This window comes from Brienomyrus brachyistius, chromosome 1, assembly GCF_023856365.1.
Source record: "Brienomyrus brachyistius isolate T26 chromosome 1, BBRACH_0.4, whole genome shotgun sequence".
Classification (NCBI taxonomy): Eukaryota; Metazoa; Chordata; class Actinopteri; order Osteoglossiformes; family Mormyridae; genus Brienomyrus; species Brienomyrus brachyistius.
Genome location: NC_064533.1, coordinates 27,931,032 through 27,936,110, shown reverse-complemented (window position 1 = coordinate 27,936,110; position 5,079 = coordinate 27,931,032). Strand labels below are relative to the sequence as shown.

Below are 5,079 nucleotides of genomic sequence, written 5' to 3'. Positions count from 1 at the left end.
TTCACTTGGGTGTACATCAAGGCTCAGTCACTGGCCACCTACTATCCTGCCATTTGCTCTGTTTTTGACACTGCTACTCTCATGGAGCCAAGGTCCAGCTGAACTTTCCTGTGCCACTGTCATGGCTGTAACCCATGTAAAGAGTGGTATTTCTAAATCCAGTGTTTAATGCAGTGTTTTATGCAGTGCTTGCTTATTCCAGGATTTCTGTAGGCGCTCTATTGAAATATTCAGATATGATCAAATTTTACCTACATTTTAATAAAAAGGAAACAATTTTATCCAGAAAAAAACCATCATCTTTCTACTACTTCAAGGTGAATATTGCATGGACATTCACACATTGAGTAATCAGTGTTAAGAACTATTGAATTAGTGACCCAATGAAGTTCTCAGATTGATCCAAGGTCATATAAAATGTAAGAGTAACTCAAGTGAATCATGATGGACAAGGATGGCTTAAGGTTTTTACTTGCTTTGGGAGCAAAACGGTTGCGCTGAGGTAGAGCTTAATCCAAAATACAGCGAATCAGAACTAAAAATGATTTGCGGAGATGCTTAATATTTTGTTCCCCATCTACACCTTAAGCATGCAAAATTAGAACCTGCCGGAGCCATAGAAAGCAGACAGAAAGGCTCTCTCCAGGAGCCCATTTTTGTGCAGCAGCAGATTTTAATGCGTTGTTCTCAGACGCATGAATAAATCGGCAGATCTAACTTAATCCTCAAGGTGTGCATGGTTCATCTTTGGAGCCGAACAGCCAATTTGTGTAGATCGGCCAGCCTTGAAAATGTTTTTAACTGTTTGTTTTGAAATCAGTGATTTTTTTCTTTGCCTTACAGTACTTAGAACTGTGAACGTTATCTGTTTCTCATTCTTCATTTTGCATGTTTTTCAGGATTTCAGCTTGGTTTCTTATAGCCTCTCTGGATTTCCCACTGGCAGTACAGGAACATTATTAAACTGAGAAAAACAGGTTTGCGTGTTTCAGCTCTGTGCCATTTTGACCAAGGAACTTTGGTGGACATAAGCAGGTCAGGGGCAAGAATGAAACTGAAAGACAAACCCAGCCTTTCAAACCAGATGTTTCTAGTCCAACAATAATGAGGTGTGGTCTGGGGTTACTGTCTGAATAAAAGTCCACATTTGGAACCAATTAATTAGAACAATGACAGTCAAACCGACTCACTGTCCCAAGATGTAATGCAGCCCTACCTCATCATTCTCACATTATCACATTGAAAATCCAGACACAAACCATCTGCAGGTCATATGTAATAGATGGCATAGACACTGGAGAACCAGTGTTTGCTTGATGCTTCTCATAAACATGACTTTCTTGTTAATGACACCTTATAGCACATTCCCAGGATGTGAACAAAACACCCAACTCCCTTCCTATAGCATATAGCATTCCTATGGCAAAACCCCCCAACTCCCTTCCTATAGCATATAGCATTCCTATGGCAAAACCCCCCAACTCCCTTCCTATAGCATATAGCATTCCTATTGCAAAACCCCCCAACTCCCTTCCTATAGCTTCCTGTGTGACATGGAAGAATGACGTTTTTTCTGTGTGATATCCATCTCAACATTCTCAGAGCCCCCTGGACTGTTTGAGCTGTCAGAGCCCATCCCCCCTAACCCCCCCCCCCCAAACATAGTGACTTTTTATTTCCACATTTAATATTTTTCTCTTTTAAATCTATCGATTTACTTATGTTTTAATCATGCTTTGAATTTCTATTCTCATATATTTTTAATCTGAATTTGATTTTCTCTGTATTTTTCTTATAGGTAAAGCGAATTGAATGACTGCAGCCTATGAAAGCTCTTCTGTAAATAAACTTGCCTCACCTTGCCATACAGTGGTATAGTTTAAAATGTTATTAAACATGCTGATTTGAGGCCCCTTTTCAGCAGAGGCTCCTGGGTTGAAACCCAGGTAAATCCATGCATTAAACCGTCCCCGGTAGCCACTTACGTGTGATGAGTTTGGCACCAACCCAAAGCAGCAAAGCAACACTCAGGATTGCAACCCATCACAAGGGACACCCTAGGGGCATTTTAGAGGCGCCAATTCACCTAACTTCAGGAACGCAGAAGGAAAACAGAAGTGCCTAGAGAAAGCCCACGTAAACACAGGAAGAATACTTCAAAATTACAGAGGGAAAGGATGGAACCCACAGCCATAAAGCTGTGAGGGAACCATTCAGTCACCTCCCTAAGGTGATGTGGAAAGAACTGCAAATTAAACTACATGAGTTCATATGTTATGTTATAGAACAGTAGTGATGTGAGCATTACATACTTCTATTGACGTGTTCATATGAAATCCAGTTCCAGCTATCCCCTCAAAATATTTTTATATCCTCATTAGTTTCTTTAGTTCGAAGCAAAATAGATTAAATGCATGCAAATAAACCTAAAAAGATAAAATGTATTCCTACATCACTCAGTACTCATAAGTACATTTTTAATAAACCTGTTCTAGGTTTGCCTGCCGATATGATGCAATTTTTGCACGTCCCTCTTAAATACTTGCTTAAGCTGCGGCAAGCCGGACAGCAGCACTGAAGCTCTGCTATGGATTTTCACACCAAACTGAGTTCGCAAGCTGGACTGAAACAGCCGTTATCTTCTCGCAGACCCATCACAGAGCAGCTTTACCGCAGCACTTTGGGCCATTATCCCACTGAAAGGAAAATTCTCCATGAAAGCAGGTGAGATTTACACCACCCGCCTCTCACTCAAGCCTGAGGGGCTTCTCCATCTCTATGTATGAGAAGCAGCCGTAATTTTACATCTGCACTTCAGAATTTACACCATTACTCTAGCTGCAGAAATAACTTCATATTCAAGCAGTCTCAAAAATGTTTTAAATAACTTTTAAGTAAAGAACCATTAGGCATGATAATTTAATCAATACCATGTTTATGTTACATTTTGACAGACAATTCGCTCATGCATTCTTCTTCTATACTGTCTGTCCTATGCAGGGTTGCAGGGTGGGGTATGAATCCAGATGATCGAGAAATAAAGTTAATGTAAACATATATAAAATAAGGGGAAGGTGAGTCACATGACTCGCACTATCCGCGGTATTTCGACCAACATGTCGCACCCAGGATCTGTGACTTGATATCTTTGGTTCACCTGGAAAACTGGAACCAGCTTCATGGTCCACAAAACCAGGTTTCCTATTTTAGGTGTCACCACCCCCACAGATGAATAAAAGTAACTCTGTAGTCTCGTCAAGGAGATACTTATGTGGCTTTTTTTTGTCTTCAATTGCATTCAATTGCATATGTATCATCCGCTGTTTTGTTGTTTTGCTTCAGCAGATTAAAGTCATTATGACTCCCTGCCTGAAGATAATTCCCCTGATTGCAGCTAATTTGATATTTTCTTACCGCTAGTTGAGCTCACAAGTTTTTCTTTTTCCTTTTTTTGTAGAGTTGCGTCTAACAGTGGCTGTTGTTTTTACGTTCCTGCTTCAGGGAAGAAAACCCTGCACATTTTCAAGCAAAACAGAAATGAATAAAGGATTTACTCATTAGTATGATTCATAGGCCTGTCTGTTTGAAGAGCTACAATAGCATATATGCATCTCGACTGTTCTGGGGCGGTGAAGGATATCGACTCATGAGTGTGTTTTGTGTTTTTCCAAAAATGATCAAGTTAATCCTTCGGTAGTGACCTAATGGACCCTGTCTGCCCTGAACATGGACATTTGTCCAACAGATGTGTATCTGTGCAAAGGCACAGTGGGAATCAGCTCTCCATCTGGAGGTCTTTAGGATTCACCCTCGATCTGAAACGAATTCACCAATTACGCTATTATAACGCTTTGATTTTTAGGTTACTTGAATAAACTAAAGCGTTAATGGAATAACAAAAAGCATACTAGCTATTAAAAAAGCTAACAAAATGTGATTCTGTTATTTGACAATCATAACTAAATTGCAAGATGCACATATAAGCATGATTATTATGATTATTATCATAAAAATTTTAAAATTATCATTGTCATCCTAAAATTCATCAGTACAGCTTTTACCCATGTATGATGATTGAAGAATATGTATTACATTAATCATTGATACGCTAAGCATGCTGTGTAATAATATTTCCTCACCTACTCCTTAGATAAGTCCCAGAAATGTTTGGGTATCACCGACTCTTGGGGCTACTTTAACAGTAGCACTAATATGAAAAAACAGGACAACACATTCAAACCAACTGGGCACCATTTCACAGCAGGGAAAACAGCTTTTAATATTAATGATGCCTGAGGCTTCCAACACTGTTCCTAATAGCAGAGACACAGTCTTTAGAATGACGGAGTCAGCAAAACTGTAAACACTGAGCTCAGTGACCTTCACTCATTTGTAATACTGCTAATGTTCTTATACAAAGCTGTTGTAAAGCCCTTTGGCTTCATGTATAGGATAGAGATCTGAATGGGCTGACCAGGGCCTGTACCTCTTTGTGTCTCACTTAGTAAATACAGTTTACTGTGTGCAGAAGTCTGGCCTTCATTTTAATTGAACTCCACTTACATAGAACTTAGAAGCTGTGTCTGATCTGTTAATTTGTTCTTCGGTAGTTATATTAATCCATCTTTGAAATGAAGCAACACCCTGAAACAAAAACATAAAAAGTTATGAATTCATATGATTTAAAATCAAGAAAGGGTAACATACCTTAAGCAGATAGGATTCAGACTAGTCTAACGTGAGAATTCATTATCGGACATCATCATCGTATCACACCATTTGCTTTCAGCATGAAGGCTCCAGCCAGTCGCTTCTCAATTATGAAGCTTTCTTTGTTTCTCAGTCTGAGCACACTGGCGAACTGCAACAGACACCAAAGTCCCAGTACGCTGCACATTTCACAGTTCACGGGATGCAGGAGAGCACTCTAGTAGGACCCCACACTAGGGAAAAATTTCCAAGCCAACATAGAAGATTCCTGCTCACTTTTCCCTCCTTAAATCTGAGCTCATGTCTTTCGCTCTGACGAGAGCCGAGCTCCTGAAGCTACCGGATTTGCTGCACTCAAGCATGACACTG

General features: G+C 39.8%; 1 long non-coding RNA gene across 1 annotated transcript; it reads left to right on the top strand.

Moving 5' to 3' along the window:
• The first annotated feature begins 2,491 nt into the window (after positions 1 to 2,491).
• On the top strand, positions 2,492 to 4,515 carry LOC125742776 (uncharacterized). Its single transcript, XR_007398200.1, has 3 exons — positions 2,492 to 2,724; positions 3,001 to 3,074; positions 3,458 to 4,515. It is a non-coding gene; the product is annotated as an uncharacterized LOC125742776 (long non-coding RNA).
• Positions 4,516 to 5,079: the final 564 nt, after the last annotated feature.